General features: G+C 38.0%; 1 protein-coding gene and 1 pseudogene across 6 annotated transcripts in view; one reads left to right on the forward strand and one right to left on the reverse strand.

Moving 5' to 3' along the window:
• Positions 1-17,494, forward strand: part of SRPK2 (SRSF protein kinase 2) — a 389,837-nt gene that overhangs the window by 30,320 nt on the left and 342,023 nt on the right. The gene's annotated exons all lie outside the window — the stretch shown is intronic.
• Positions 9,861-11,685, reverse strand: LOC125930785 (ATP synthase subunit epsilon, mitochondrial-like; annotated as a pseudogene).

Below are 17,494 nucleotides of genomic sequence, written 5' to 3' on the forward strand. Positions count from 1 at the left end.
GGCTTGTGCTATGTGTGAAGCCTACTTAAAAAGAAACCAGGGTTTCATTAAACTTGTTTTCACTGGGTACTATTTATGAAAAACATTTGATTTTTTTTTCTTTTCCTTTTTAAGTTTATTTATTCATTTTAGGAAAGTGAAAGCACCAGTGGGAGAGGAGCAGAGAGGGAGGGAGGGAAGGACAGAGAGAATCCCAAGCAGGCTCCACATTGTGAGTTCAGAGCTTGACCTGGGGCTTGAACTCACAAACCACAAGATCACGACCTGAGCTGAAATTGAGAGCCAGGTGCTTAACCAACTAAGCACCCAGGTGCCCTTATTTTTATTTACTTTTATTTTTAAAAGACTGACAGGAGATTTATTGCACTGCTGTTTGCTACAGTAGAGAAATACAAATGGGCACTTCCTACATACAGTATCATTAAAATACATTTATGGTAAATATCTTTGTGAAGCTTCCCAGATAGCCTATTTACTAAAATATTGAAAAGAACATTTTAAAGGCAGCCACTTATTATGGATACGCCTTTGGAGATCAATATAAATAATTTATTATGTAACAGCTTAAGTTTTCTTTAGAAAAGTTCATATCGGGTTTGCATTAGAGCCAGTTTTTTTTTGTCATTTATAAGAAATAATATATGCATATTCATTTCTCTTATTGTAAAAAACCCATAACATAAAATTTACCATCTTAACAATTTTGCGTCCAGTACAGCGGCATATGTACCCACTGTTGTGTAACACAACACTAGGACTGTCTTAAAGAACCACAATTCTTGGACCCATCAAACAACACCTTCCTTCTTCCCCCTTACCTGACCCCTGGCGACCACCATTTCCTTTGTTTGTCTCTTTTTAAAATATTTTATTTTTATTTAAAAAAATTTTTAATGTTATTTATTTTTTGAGAGAGAGACAGAGCACGAGCTGGGAAGGGACAGAGAGAGAGGGAGACACAGAATCCGAAGCAGGCTCCAGACTCTGAGCTGTCAGCACAGAGCCCGATGCAGGGCTTGAACTCAAGAACTGTGGGATTATGATCTGAGCTGAAACCAAGAGTCAGATGCTTAACTGACTGAGCCACCCAGGTGCCCCTGAAATACTCAAATGATAAATGTTGTAAAGATTTTAAAGCCATGGTGAAAGCATTCAAAATGATTATTTTCCTGTATGAGTTAACCTAGGAAGACTTTTTTCAGCTTTTAATACAGTAAATACTCCTGTAGGAAAACTGTTACATGGTACTTTCCAGGAGACAAGTGGTTAACATTTTACACTTTCCTTTTGAAGAAGGGAAGAAGTTAAGATTCCATGTTTTTGTTGAGTCAACAGAGACAGGGAAGTGTATGACAATATTTTAAACCAGTGCTGTCCAACAGCTCTTTGTGTGATGATGGAGATGTTCTGTATCTGTGCTGCCCAATATGGCAGCCTGGAGCGTGTTCTAGATCACTTGAAGTACGGCTGTTGTGACTGAGGGACTGAAGTTCTAATTTTATTTAACGTAAGTTAGTTTACATTTTTTTAAGGTTTATTTTTGAGAGAGGGAGACACACACAGAGACAGAGTGCTAGTGGGGGAGGGGCAGAGAGAGAGGGAGACACAGAACCTGAAGCAGGCTCCAGGCTCTAAGCTGTCAGCACAGAGCCTGATGGGCTCAAGCTCATGAACTGTGAGATCATGACTGGAGCAGAAGTTGGATGCTTAACCGACTGAGCCACCCAGGTGCACCTAACGTAAGTTAGTTTAAATGTAACTAGTCACATGTGGCTAGTGGCTATGATATTGGTCAGAGCAGATATAGAACAGATATAGAACATACGCCTTTGTGGTCATTGGCCATGTTCATTTTGGACACTTGTTTCTTGCCCAGCTTTATATTCCAAACACATTTCTTCGTGTATAAAATAAATATTTATGAATGAATAAATGAAAAGTTTTTGTTCTTCAGATGATATGGTGTTTCAGTTGTTTTTTTTTTAACCTTATTCTCTTTTGTAACTTCTAATTGTTACATAACGTCTTTTCCTTCTTTTTAATATAGTATTTTTTGATTTCCTGCGGTGTATTTGGTCATATTATTCATTTCTCTAGTCTGGTCTTGTGCATTTCTTTAAAATGTGCAAATGAATTTGGATTATCTCACCAACCTGAAAGCTACTGTTTAGTTTTTAGTTTTTGATTCTGTAGGAGAGAAACTTGACTGAATTGAGATACATCCTAACGGACTCTGAACACTGCACATCAGTGTAAGAGCTGTCATTGTTCTTTGTTCCCTTTGTACAGTTACTTAAAATCCCCTCCTCTTCCTTTCAGTATTTTATTCATTTTTATGATTTTAAAAAAATGTTTATTTTGAGAGAGAGAGAGAGAAAGAGAAAGCTAGCGGGGGAGGGACAGAGAGAGAGAGAGAGGGAGATGGAGAGAATCCCAAGCAAGCTCTGCACTGTCAGTGTGGAGCCTGACGTGGGGCTCAGACTTACGGATGGTGAGATTGTTACCTGAGCTGACACCAAGAGTTGGATGTTTAACTGACTGAGCCACCCAGGCACCCTTACTTTCAGTATTTTAAATCAGAAACTAGATAAGCAAAAATTTTTTTTTTAAGTACAAATGTGGGTGAAGATTTTATTTTTAAATTAATCTCTATACCCAGTGTGGGGCTTGAACCCACAACCTTGAGATCAAGGGTTCCGTGCTGTACTGACCTAGCCAGCTAGGCGCCCCTCCAGCACTTTTTGTAGAAAAGACTATTCTTTCTTCCCTGAATTGCCTTTGTTTTTTTGTTGAACATTAATTGACCACATATGTGTGTTCTCTTTTCGGACTTGAATCTGTCCTATTGATTATAGACCTTTTCATCTATGTTGATATTTTACTGTCTTGATTACTGTAGCTTTAATAATAATTTTTGAAGTCTGGTGGTTTAAGTCCTCCATATTTGTTGTTTTTCAAAGTTTTTTTTTTTTTTTGGTTATTCTAGATCCTTTGTATTTCTCCATGAGTTGTAGGATCAGCTTGTCAGTTTCTACCAAAAAGTGCTTATTTAGATTGCGGTTGCATTGAATCTATAGATAAATTTGGGGGAGAAGTAACATCTTAGCAGTACTGAATCTGTGGTCCATAAGCATATGTTTCTACCTTTATTTAGGTTGTCTTTAATTCTTTTCAGTAATATTTTGTAGTTTTCAGTGTACAGGTGTTACACATCTTTGGTCAGATTTATTCCTAAGTAGTTAATATTTTTTGATGCTGTTATTAGTATATATTTCTTAATTTCAGCTTTTTATTTTATTATAATTTGAGCCTACATAAATCATGGTTATGATTGTGGATTCTGGAATTAGACCTAGGTTTAAACTGCAGCTTTACTACTTCTTGGGTGTCATGGATTGGGCAAAAAAAATCACTTTTTCTGAACTTGTTTTGTCAGTGAAATGGAGAATGATTACCGACAGCATTTTTCAGCCTTGGCACTGCAGATGCCCGTCGCAGCTAATCAGCCTGATGATGGAAAAGGTCTCCAGTCGTTGCCGGAGGTCTCTGAGCATTGCATGGGGGGCATATCAAAATCACTCCTGAGCGAGAGCCATTGTTTTTGCTTTGTGAGATTGCTGTGAGGGTTAATTTGATTGCATGGGAAGAACTTACTTGCAGTACTTGTCTATGGAAGACAAATTGGTTGATACTGTATCGTATGTTCTTCAGTTGTTTTGGCACTTTAAGTTACTTTGTTTATTCTTAAGTATAAGCTCAGGGAGGGTAGTCTTTGGAAGAAATCATTTAATTATGTCTTAGAGTCCAGGGAACATTTGGTAAGTAATTGAGTATGGGTGCTTTATTAGACTAGTTTGAGGAGGTGTATGTAATTACATATCTATGTGGTGACCAGGAAGAAATGAGGATGTGGAGGATTAGTAAGAAACTGGACTGCTATCTATTTTCTTGTGTCTCATCTTCTCGTGTGGTTTTATGTTTATGTCAAATGTAATGGATTTCTAGAATGTCAGTGACAAAACTCAAGTGTGTTTCAAAACCACAGTAACTTCACCTTGCCTGGCGGGCATATGTTGTTTCTTTGCTGTTGGTCATTTCATCACCTTGTGAAAAGGACACCCTTTTTTCATTTTGCTGGATCATTCAGTATTGAGAGTGCTGGGAGAAGTGCGGGTAGAGGGGTGGAGGGTATCCTCTGTCCTCCCGCAGGCACCTGACTTGATCCAGACCTGGAGCTTCCTCCCTAGAATTTGAACCCTGTGCCCAGTGACTGGAGATCCTGCCCTTTTGGAGTAGGACCCAGACGATGTGGTCAAGAGCATCCGGGGCTGTCTCCATCCTGACCCTTCTCTGCACCGTTGGCCTTCCCTTTGGCCCTGTGTGCACCCCTGTGACTGTCTCACAACCCTCCCCCTCTGTTTCTGAATGGAGTTGTCTGTGACAAATTGATGCTTAACCTTTCTCCCTTACAGCTGAGGTAAAATGTGTGAAGGGTCCAGAATTGCTTTGAAAATCAATATGTAAACATATGTACTTTTCTTACATGTTATTTTGTCTGGTTTTAATGTATTTCTTCTGATGGTACGATTTTCTTTCCAGTGGAGGACTGTTTTGTTAGTAGAAATCTGTAAAAAATCTCGTTTGAGAATGGCCATCCTTTTTGTGGAAGTTCTCTCATTTTGTATTTGTTGTTGTACACGTCTGTGATTGACGGAGTAAAGTAATTTTAACACTGATAGGCCACAGAGTAGGAAGTGAAACATTTACGTTTAAACAAACAAACAAACAAACAGGGTGTCTCGGTTGAGCTTTTGACTTTTAATTTCGGCTCAGATCGCGAACTCTTGTGGTTCCTGGAGATGGACACTTGCGTCAGGCTCTGCGGACAGTGTGGAGCCTGCTTTGGTTCTCTCTCCCCCTCTCTTTCTGCCCTTCCCTCTGTCTCACTCTCTCAAAGTAAATAAATAAGCATTAAAAAAACAAAAATAAAAAATGGTCACATAAATAACATTTAAAAAAAAATTTTTTTTTTTAACGTTTATTTATTTTTGAGACAGAGAGAGACAGAGCATGAACGGGGGAGGGTCAGAGAGAGAGGGAGACACAGAATCTGAAACAGGCTCCAGGCTCTGAGCAGTCAGCACAGAGCCCGACGCGGGGCTCGAACTCACATACCGCGAGATCGTGACCTGAGCCGAAGTCGGACGCTTAACCGACTGAGCCATCCAGGCGCCCCAATAACATTTTTTTTTAAAATGAAAACTAACTTTCAAAACATTGAGAGAAGTGGCCTTTAACGTTTGACTTAGTAGAAGACGGATTCTCACGTATACTTCTTCATTCAGTCTGTTGTGATATATTTGAAGTAAGCATATGAAGAAGATGTGGCCGTGGACAGGTAGTTGGAAGAGTTAGTTTTAATAGACTTTTTAGATAATCATAGGTATTCATTGTGACTACACTGACACTTGGCAAGTGGGCAGGTGTTGGAAGAAAGGTGGTGTTGTGGAATCTAAACCCATATTGATGAGCTTTTCGTACTGTCACATTAAAATCCGTTGATTTTCTCGTACTTTACATGACTCTTTGCCCCATACATGGTTTTGTAACATCATGCATCAGTCTTCTGGAAAATGAGTCATGCAGTACTTCAGATGTTGACACATGTCATTAAACTGTATCCCAAAGTAATGCTCATTAATATCTGATCAGAAGAGTTTTAAGCGTTGAGACCTGTCCTGCTTCTGGTGGCACACGGAAGTTTTACAGACTATTGTCTTGAAAGCTTGAATTTTATCACTGGCAACAAATAGTCTTTCATTTGTTTTTCTTTAAATGCTAGGCTTGCTTATTTATTTATTTTTTTTATAGAAAGGTCTTTCATGTAGCCAAGTCTGAATAAGCATAGTTTGTGTTGTTTTTTCAAGTAAAGATGATGTTCTGTGAAAGAAAGTGGCTAATTCCACCTACAATTCAGTTACCCAAGTGCTTTTTCTTGAGATAGCCATCGTATTTTGGTGCGTACCAGTTCTTTATGCACATTTCCCACTTTGTCACACAGAATTTTAAGTAGATACTTTTTTTTTTTTTTTTTTTTTAAAGCTTATTTTCGGAGCTCCTGGGTGGCTCAGTCAGTTGAACATCTGACTTTGGCTCAGGTCATGATCTCATGGTTTGTGAGTGTGAGCCCCACATTGGGCTCTCTGCTGTCAGCATAGAGCTTGCTTCGGATCCTTTGTCCCTCGGCACCTCTCCGTTTACAGACTCTCTCTCTCTCTCTCTCTCAAAAATAAATAAATGAATAAACATTTAAAGTTTATTTGAAAGAGAGAGTGTGCGTGTGTGCACATGCAAGTATGTGAGTGGGGGAGGGGCAGATAGAATCTCAAGCAGGCTCTGTGCTGTCACAGAGCCTGAGGCGGGGCTTGAACTCATGAACTGTGAGATCATGACCTGAGCAGAGATCAGGAGTTGGATGCTTAGCCAACTGAGCCACCCAGGCATCCTGCTTAGTGTTATTTTAGAAATGTCAGTGTAGGGGCACCTGGGTGGCTTGGTCGGTTAAGCGTCCGACTTCAGCTCAGGTCATGATCTCACGGTCCGTGAGTTCGAGCCCCGCATCGGGCTCTGTGCTGACAGCTCAGAGCCTGGAGCCTGTTTCAGATTCTGTGTCTCCCTCTCTCTCTGCCCCTCCCCTGTTCATGCTCTGTCTCTCTCTGTCTCAAAAATAAATGTTTAAAAAAAAAAATTTAAAAAAAAATAAAAGAAATGTCAGTGTAGTCATACAAGAAAAACATACATACACAAACTAGAAGTGAAGCTTATTATTTTCAGATGATAAAGTCTATTTGAAAGATCAGAGACTATTGTGAAAATTATAATTAAGAAGAGTTAAGGCAAGTGAAGTATTCCAAACAAAAAATAATTTAAAAATATTTCAGTAATAACCTATTGGATATATAATGGAAAGATACTCTCTTTACAGTAGGATCCAAAAATAACATCTTTTTCATAATTGAGGACATTTAAGTAGATAAATAATTTTGACAAATTAACTAGAACATTGAGTATGTAAGGTCAGCATTTTTAGCTTGACACTCTTAGGTGAGACAAATTATTTTAAAAATCCTGTAACAGTTCTTACCAAATTTATTCAAAGATAAATTTTCAAGTCAGCTTCTTTTTTTGCCTTGTAATAATTTAAGATTAGTACTTTGTTTATCTTAAGACATTTTAATTCCGGTTTTGGTTATAGGAATTACATTGAAAAGTAGTTTCATACATTCTTTTTTAAAGCTTTTTTTTAATTATGAGAAATTTCAAACTTAGAAGTTGAGTTAATAGCATATTAAATGCAAGTACTTGTCACTTAAATTCAGTTTTGTTACTTTGTTAGATATGCTAATGATTTGTGACTATGTAAGAAAATGTACAAATCTTTTAGTGACTGCTGTGGACTGATTTGTGTCCCCCCAAGTTCCGATATTGAAGCCCTAACCCCCAAAGTGATGGTGTTTGGAGATGGGGCCTTTGGCAAGTAGTTAGATTTAGATAAGGTCATAAGGGTGAAGCCCTTAGGATCGGATTAGTGCCCTTATAAGAAGAGACATTGGGGTACCTGGGTGGCTCAGGTGGGTGAGTGTCTTACTGGTGTTGACAACATGGAACCTGCTTGGGATTGTCTCCCTCTCTGTCTGCCCCTTTAGATTGTGGTCATCTAAACCCAGTCTTGTATTCACATTTCCACAATTACTTCTTACAGTTGATTTTTTAGAATTGGGATCCAAAAATAACTCCATGTGTTCTGTTTTATGGTTAAGTAAAAGAGTGGTTTTAAAAAACAGTGCAGTGGGACCACTGATTTTTCATCCAGTGGTTGTATTTAAAAAAAAAAAAAAAAAAAAAAAGGAGGGTGAAGGACTACTGTAGAGGAAAAGATATTTAAAATGCAAAATGAACAAATGTAACATGTGGGCTTTTTTTTTTTGGAAGGGGGTCCTGATTCTGACATATTAACTGTAAAAAAGATGACAGTGTCTTAGGTTCTATAACTCCAATATTCTGGAAAACTGACACATATAAACATTTGCGTTGTAAATAAAATAAGAATAACATTCTGAAAGTATTTTAATTAAATAAGGATTTTATATTTTTCACAAATTATAATAGCATTTTAACTTTTAAACATTCCCAACACACTAACGAAAATTTTGTTAGAATATTTTTAAAAGTCAAGGTATTATTAACTCATGGTGTAGCTTTAAAAACTTCTCCCCTCCAAAAAAACCAACTTCTCCAAAGCTAAATTTATCAGATCAGCTTAGTAAAATTTTATAAAGATCATTACTATGATATTTTTGACATAGTGTTTTATACTAACTATAGTGAATTTTTAATGTGCAATGATATTCAAGTATGAATTTAACCAGTAGGTGGCAACAAGTCAATATCTGAATTTATTTTTAAGAAAATTTCAGAAAAAACAGTATAAGTCATAAATAAGGCACATTTGATATTTTTCTACAAATAAATATTTTGTACTTATGTCCTTTATACATGCTTGTTAATTTGAAAAAAATGTACAGATTTTATTTTTGTATGATACGCATAGTTCTTTTTAAACCTGTGATTGGTTTTTTTTTTTTTTTTTAATTTTTTTTTTAACGTTTATTTTATTTTTGAGACAGAGAGAGACAGAGCATGAACAGGGGAGGGGCAGAGAGAGAGGGAGACACAGAATCAGAAGCAGGCTCCAGGCTCTGAGCCATCAGCCCAGAGCCTGACGCGGGGCTCGAACTCAGGGACCGTGAGATCGTGACCTGAGCTGAAGTCGGATGCTTAACCGACTGAGCCACCCAGGTGCCCCTGTGATTGGTTTTTAATAGTTGGATGATTAATTTATAGTTGTACTTAACAACTGATAATGAAGGTATTTGATTTATTACCTGGTGGATACAAATAATCATAATTTGAGTTATATTTTTGTTTTTGCTTTGCTTAATTAGAAACTTAATCTGGTTAATAAGTAGTATTGTTTAATTTGCTAAAAATAAGCTTCTATTAAAATTAAAAACCCACAAAAACCCCGGAAATTTTATAATGCTGTGTGATAAAACACTTGGGAAAAATCAGTGGGGAGTGTATTCATATGTTGTAATGTTGTAAATGCATTAGATTTATCGTTACTTATATCAGCTAGAAAAATACACCTATTTTTCGAATTAAAAAGCATGTATAAAGGACATAAGTACAAAATATTTATTTGTAGAAAAACTTGCATCAAGTTTGACAAATGATAGAAAAGTATAATGCCATTTATAAAAGATATCCAGTACCGTGTATTGTTGATGGATGTGTGTCTGTATTCTCTTCTCCGTGCGCTGTCCCTTGGATTCTCTGTCTCTCATAAAAGTATCCAGAGGTGGACACTTGGGCTTCCATCAGAACGTAACTGCCGCTAGGAGCCAGGAGAAGAGGTTAGGACTCAGGGTTTATTTTAAAGGGTTAGCTTAGCTTTAAAAAAAAAAAAAAAAAAAAAAAGCTATTTTAAAATAATGTTAGCAGTTGTTAATTCTAAAGAGTGGGAATAGGAGTGTCATTGTAATACTTTAATTCTTTAATCTGTTGATTTAAAAAAAGATACAACTGAACATAGTCTTGAGCAGAGCAGTCCATGGTTACAAAATGTTATTTGTCTCTTCAAATACAAACATTTAAAAAGTGTATAAACATTTTATGTTTTGTCCATATATACAAACTAAATGTCATTATTTACTACTTGATGTATTTTGGGTACTTTTTAATCTACGCTCATGTACATTTCTAATTTAAATTAACCCATTACAATTTACGTACTTTCACACATTTAGGCTTTTTGGTGGTTTCTTTTTTATTTTGGAAGGATCATTTCTTGTGACTAGATTTTGTGCACTTGGTTTTAGGGGGAGGAAGAGTAATATTTTTGGGAAATAGAAGCTTATGTGAAATCCAAAGATACGAGCAGTGTTATAGTTTCTGTCATTTATTTTTAGATTTTCTATATTTTTCTTAATTTTTTGAGCCATACTTTATTGACAATGTCAGTCTAGAACAAGCCAGGCATTTACCCCCATGAAGTGAGATAGTTTTCACTCTGCTGTAACATGTACCCACACATCTTCTTCACCTTGAAAATGTAGCATTTCAAGCTTCAGTCAGGATAGATTACCCCTTTTTCACTTTCACACTTTTTACCGTGCTGCCAGAAGTCTTCTCAGCATTTGCTTTGAATTCTGTCTTAGCACATCTCTCACTGCTTTTGCACAGATCTGGGAGTATGGGATGTAGCTGGGTCCAGCCTCTCGCCACCAAGATGTCATGAGAGTAGGTGTGTCAGTGTTGGCTCCTAGATTGTCTTTAGGTTAAATAACACTCCAGCATACAGTTCTGTCTCTTTCCTCATCCTCTCCAACTTTTGTCGTTGTATTTCATTCAGCTTTGTTAGGTGGATAAATGCAGGTGGCTGTCAGGAATGTACACACTTCCCTTGCAGTGATGTGTTGTGTAGGAACTTGTGTTTTTCTTAATACTTTAGAATGTCATCTTTATCACTTGCCCTTGTCCACTGGTATTGTTCATGATCTCTTGGGCCCTTTCCTGCCTCTGGCCTTTTTGAGCTGCTGTTTTCCCTCTTCGCTTTGCTGGTTTCTTGTTCTTTCTTCTGGTATCAGCTTTGATGTTGTTTCTTAGAGAATTTTTTCGTGACCATCCTGTATACAGTGCCTCCTCAGTAGGTCTTTACTTGGAGCAGTCTCTTTTCCTCTGTGGTGCTTTCCAGAACATCCCATTGCTTTTTGTGCTGTTTGCTCAGTTCCTACTAGACTTAAGCTCTGTGAGGTCAGGGGCCATGTGTATTTTACTCAAACTCTGAAAATTCAGGGCTTACATCCACGCCTGGAATGTTCTATGAACTTGTAGTAAGTCAAATGAATTGCTGAACGAATGAACTTTAAGGATTTACGGTTTACGTGTCAGAACTCATTTAACTTTTCTCTCTTCATCTCTCATCTCTCTGTTCACTCTTTAGTAATGAATTTTCTCTTCTCCAAAGGTAGGATATGCTTTTAGGATCACTATTTGTTTTTATGGGTTATTCTTTATATTTAACTCTTTGACACATCTGAAATTTATTGTAGAATATAGTAGTGTGTGGTATATTCAAAGTAATTCCTTTTGTTTTAAACTGCATTCTCATGTATTGAGTCATTTGTTGTATTTATAGTTAAAAATTTTAAAATGTTTGTAGAAATACTGTTTTATGTTTTAGTCCATTGATTAATGCCTTCTCTTAGTTTTAAACTATTATATTTTGAAAACCTGGTCCCCATGAAAATATAATTATAATTTAAATTATTTATGGTACCCATGAATATATAATTATCACTTAAATTATTTAATTTTTGTCAAACCCATGTGAATTTTACTATCAAAGGACTAGGTTATAGAAAATATTTTGTGTGGTTTCTACTTGGTATTTCACTTAATCTCTAAATTTATATTATTGTCATATTTATACTTGGATAAGTTTCGTAATTTTGAAACTAAATGATTTATATTTTATCCTACCATCCACACTACCCCATCCCATCAGTCCTACAACTTATTCTTTGCTAAGTGATTTGGGAGTAGACATTGAGAGCTGCTGACATATTAACTTCACCCCTGAATAATTAAGCATGTCTCTTAAGAAAAGGGTTGTTTTCCTACAATACAACCACAGTGTTATTATCACTCGTAGGGAATTTAACATTGATAGAATATTGTGTGTGTGTGTGCATAAATTTAACATTGGTAGAATATTGTGTGAATATATGTTAAATTATATATATGTATACAGACACACACACACACACACACACACACACTACACATATATAATTTAAATCCAGGAGTACACATTACAGTTAGATGTCATGTCTCTTAGTTCTCCTTCTGAAACTCTACTGGAGAAGGATCATTTTTTTTTTCTTTCATTTCCATTCTGCTGTGGACCAATAATTTTTTAAAATACAATAATAATAAATTACTAGAAAAGTAAAATGGTAGAAATGAAGACATAAAATTAAGGCTCATTTAAAAATTAGATTCTATGATCAAGTTGCTATAAAAATTTCCGAACTCTAACTTGTGTACTTCTCTTATCATGGATCAATAGCAAACATTTTGAGGGCTTTTAGTGATATGAGAATTAAGTAACGCTGATCTGGAATGGTTCCCCCAGGCTAATTTATTTTTTTAATGGCCATGAGAGTTTTAAAGAGCCCAGACCAGTTGTTTTATAGATGCATCTCTTAATTTGGATTTGTCTGATTTGTCATGATTAAGAATCAGATTAAATACTTTTGACAGGAATACATCATAGGTCATGGTGTCCCCTTCTCAGTGCGTCCACATGAGACACATCATTATTGCTAATGTTAAGTATCATTTGGTTAAAATGTGTCTTCCAGGTTTTTTGATTGTGGAGATTTCTTTTCCCTTTTTAAATAAGATATTTTCAGACTGTGTGAGTATCTGTTCTTATAATTATGCAGTGGTTTTAACATCCCTTGGTGTTTCTTGCCTGAATCAGTATTTTGCAACCGTGGGTTGCAAATGAGAATTGTCTAACTCTCTTAGTATCTTTTTCGTTGATTAGTTGTCATTCCTTTGAAGAGAAGATATTTTCCTACTCCAACAGAGTTCTTAAACCACATTGTAGAGATGAGCCCTCTTTTCCCTTTTTCTGATAGATGCTTGTCTGACCTAGGGAAAATTGAAGTGTCTTTATATTAGACACCTCCCATTTCCCTTTCTGTACCTTTTCCATCAGTTTTGCCCTTTGGGTCTGTTTTCTCCTGGTTTCAGTTTTCCCGAAGCTTCCGGGCTTGGAACCTCATGCCGCAGCCCATGAGGGCTTCATTTCCTTAAACTACCTACTTTTTTTTTGTTTCCCCCTCCTGTCTCATGATCAAAACTGCTTTGTGTGGTCCATGTTAACGCATGAAAATTTTTGTTATTTAGCTTTCTTTAGCTATTTGTTTCTTTAGCTTTTTAGATCTGTTTGTGTTTTAAAAAAATCTCTTAGGGGCGCCTGGGTGGCGCAGTCGGTTGAGCGTCCGACTTCAGCCAGGTCACGATCTCGCGGTCCGTGAGTTCGAGCCCCGCGTCAGGCTCTGGGCTGATGGCTCAGAGCCTGGAGCCTGTTTCCCATTCTGTGTCTCCCTCTCTCTCTGCCCCTCCCCCGTTCATGCTCTGTCTCTCTGTCCCAAAAATAAATTAAAAAAAAAAAAATAAAAAATAAAAAAAAATAAAAAAATCTCTTAAAAAAGAGATTTCTTGTAAGGTGAGTGAATAAATTAGATGACTAATAGGCAGTGTGACATGGTGAAATATGTAAAGGCAATGTGGGAGGAAGATTTTTTTGGAGGTTGTGGTTGAAACTGAGGAGCAAGCAGCCTCTGCTATATATGAGTTCTGCGGACTCAGATCTGAGCCTGCAAACTTGGGTTGTTCCTGTTTTTGTTGTTGTTGTTGTTAATACCTTTTACTACTGGGCTGCATTTTAGTTTAACCTCTCCCCGCTCCCCCCCCCCCCCCCCCCCCAGTTCCCTGTCCTGCCCTGATCCATTTTGTGCGTTGTTGGGGTTTATGACTAGAATGAACCAGGGGTTAGAGTCATTCATATGAGTCCTTTGTAACCCTGATAAAATGTATTTCTGGTATCTTCTGGCAGAAATTTCTTGTAAATTTGAAGGTGTTTTAGATCAGCTCATCTGAATATAGTATCTTCTGCCCTTTCATTCATTCAGCAGGTATTGGGTGCCTACTGTGGACAGTATTGCTGGGCAGTGGGATCTAATAATGAACAAGCTGATGTGGGTCTCCCATGTTGTAATCTAGTTGGGGAGGCAGCTGTATACAGACAGTACACATGTCACATGGATGTGAAGTGATGGGAGAAAAATCCGGTGACACAGAAAAACCTTAGCCAATCTTGGCAGGGAGGAGGCCAGGGGATGTTTTTTGGGGGTCACTATGTTGGGGAGGGGTGCAAAACCAGGAGACTGTGGGAGTGGTTGACAAAGGATCTGGAAAGGATTGCTTTTCAGGCCACATGATATCTGTCGTAGCTCCCTAACTTGCCACCGTAGTGCAGAAGCAGCCGTGGGAAATCAATAAACACATGAATGTGAGGGTGTCTCAGTCAGACTTTACTTATGGACAGTGAACTCAGAATTACTTTAAAATTTTCAGCTGTCATGAAATATTATTTTGATTATTTCCCCCCCAATCATTTAAAAATGTAAAAACCGTTTTTTTTCTTACACGTTGTTACAGAAACAGGTGGTGAGCTATAGTTTGCTGACTCCTGGAACATGGCGCTAAAATAAAACGCCCATTATCAAGGGTCTTTTGCCTGAACTCTTTATAAAAACAGAGCTATCGTACAATAGACCTGTAGTCAGAGCGTGCATTGTGCTTTCAGTAAGACATAAATATATAGGTAGGGTTGAAAATTACAGTATTTCCGCACCTCTAGCTGTTCTTTTGAAACATTCCAGTAATTCTGGAAGTTAAAGGGAAGGCTGTTGGGAATTAAGAGAGTGATTGACTAGTGGTGCACATACAGAGGGACTTGCATGGTGTCATTAATAGTACTTAGAAGGCCCAAGTTCCAGTCATGAACTTGTCAGTTACTGCCTATGCACATCATGGCACTTTTCTGAGCTTTGTCTATCTGTGAAGAAGAGAAGGTGAACTCAGTACAGATACTGCTCGGAATTATCGCAGGTAATCGTATACTTTAAAGCACCACGTAAGTGTCAGTACTAATATTTTAAGTTACACCGCCGTTTCTAGCATCTTTACATATATCCTATAGATGTAAAATGGCATCATGTTTGCTTAGTTTTTGTCACCAAGATGGATTCTTGGGGAATTCAGCCATCATGCAGACGTTCATGTGTCTACTGTATCTTAAGGACATTCTAAATATGGGGATACAACAGTAAAGAAGAAATTGTTCTGTTCTTGTGGGATATAAATAAGTATGTATTATACTGTGAGGTGGTCATACATACTATAAAGAAAATAAAGGTAAGGGGGGTACATGGAGGTCTGGGAATGGTGGATGGGGAGCAAACTGGGGAAAGCCTCTTAGGACATCAGGTTTGAACTTACTAAGGTTTGGAGAGGCGGGAGAGCTTTCGGAGAGACAGAGAACACAATGTAAAGGCCCTGAGGTAAGAAAGATTTAAAAAAAAATTTTTTTTTTTAACATTTATTCATTTTTGAGAGAGAGCATGAGGGGAGGGGCAGAGAGAGAGAGAGAGAGAGAGAGAGAGACAGAATCTGAAGCAGGCTCCAGGCTCTGAGCTGTCAGCACAGAGCCTGATGTGGGGCTTGAACCCAGGAATGACCTGAGCTGAAGTCAGATGCTTAACTGACTGAGCCATTCAGATGCCCAAAAAAGAGTTTTTAGTATGTTTGAATAAAGGCCAGCAAATATAGAGTGCTTTTTTTACTGCATAGATGTAGAGAGGTAGGGGAAAGATTTATAGGACCTGTTGGACCATGGGAAAGAGTTTGGATTTTATTCTGGGAAAGATGAAAAAGCGATTGGAGGGTTTTAAGCCAAAGAGTGAGAAGTGATCACTCTCCCTTTCTTTATTCTGAACAGTTCTGTCCTGAAACCATTAGGTGGGACAGAGCAAGGTAGGCACATACCATTTGAGGAGGAGTGTGTGGAGCTGTTGTGGCACAAAGCAGCATGTTGGCCCTCGTGGGATGAGGATGGTGGCCTGGGACAGAGGATCCATGTTGGGAGGGCATGGCAGATGTCACCAGAGTCAGAGCCTAAGCAGGGTGAAGACAGGGTCTTTCTGATGGCGTCACCTAGTGTGGGATGCTAGGGCTTGATCAGGGTGGGGAGAGTGTCCAGAGGGGAGAGTAGACTGCACGGAGAGTCAGGGCCCATGCTGTCCCCACCATGTGTAAGGGGTGGCCTGGAGCAGGCTTTGAGGATTAAAGCATAGTAATGTAGCAGTCTTCGTTTTCTGATCTTGATGATTTTGTTGTAGTTTGTAGACCATCCTTGTTTTTAGCTTTTGAGGATGTTGGAGCCTCAGGTTGGCAGCTGACTCTCAGGTGGTTTGGGGAAGAAAGTCTTTGTATTGTGCTTTTCTACAAGTTTGTTGTTTCAAAACTGGAAAAGAAAAACCAACAGTGTCACTGTGGCCACTGTATGATAATGGATTGTAGAGTGGCAGGGTCTCAGGCAGGAGGCTGCAGCGGCCTCTAGTCTGGGTGGGTTGTGCTGGTGGTGTGAGTAGGTGGTCTTAGTGGAGGAGGTGAGAATGGTCAGATTGGGGACTTAATTTGAAGTGAGAGCTGATTGGATTTACTGGTGGGTGTGAGAGAAGACAAGAGTCAAGGATAGCCTCTTGGTTTTTTAAGGCTTCGGGAACTGGGGAAAGATGATGTCATTAAATAATGCCATGAATTCATTTTTTGAAAATTGAGTTTAAAGAAAAAATAGTTGTTTGTCAAAAGACCTGGTTTCCAGTCTTAGCTCACCCACGGAGATGGTGTGTGAACTTGCCTTGACATTTTTGGCTCTTGGTTTATTCATGTGGACAGAATGGTGTAGAATCTACTGTAGTAGGACCAAACAAGCCACGCCTAAGCTAAACCCGGTCTTCATTTCAGCAAGGCATGTGGTAATCTCTCATGATACTTTGTTGAAGGGCTGGAGAAATGCAGTTTATATAATTGCACACCTTGATAGTTTAACACCTGCTCTCCGAAAGTATTAATGATTTAATCACTAACTTTACTTTCAAAGAGTTCATTAAATGGTGAGATGAAATACTTTGTCTTTGATCCTGTTTTGCTAAATGTTTTTATCAGTGCCTTGGATGGCTTGAATTACATGTTTATCAAATTAGTATATAGGTAGGGATGTTGAGAGCACCTTTTTGGGGGGTTACAGCTGGGAATCATAAAAATCTTGGTTCAGTGAAAACACCATGATAATTACTGATGAACAGCTTCGGTTAACTTCATCATGTACCTACTTCAGTGTGCATATGTGGATTTTGAATAGGAATGACAGGGTTATTGGGCATTAAATGATAATAGATGGAAAACCCCAGGCATGCTGGACGTACCCTGTAGATGTCAGTAGCATTCCTTCTTAGTCAAAGGGTGTACAAGCCTTACTTATCCATGCTTCATGTTTGTTAACTTTTTGGTTATGAATCATTTGGTCAGAGTACTGTTAAGGAAAGACAGTTTGAATCCTTCCAAAAATTTGTTTGTACTGTGCATACTTGAGGTGGTATTTCTTACCTTGAAAAAAGCTTCCGTAGGTGAAGTTTTCAGCCAGTTTGCTTGGCTCCGCTAAGGGAAAAGTGTGAGTGATATGTCCCCAGATCATTGCTATAGTGTTAAAGATATATATATATATATATTT

Source organism: Panthera uncia, chromosome A2 (assembly GCF_023721935.1).
Source record: "Panthera uncia isolate 11264 chromosome A2, Puncia_PCG_1.0, whole genome shotgun sequence".
In the NCBI taxonomy this organism is placed as follows: domain Eukaryota; kingdom Metazoa; phylum Chordata; class Mammalia; order Carnivora; family Felidae; genus Panthera; species Panthera uncia.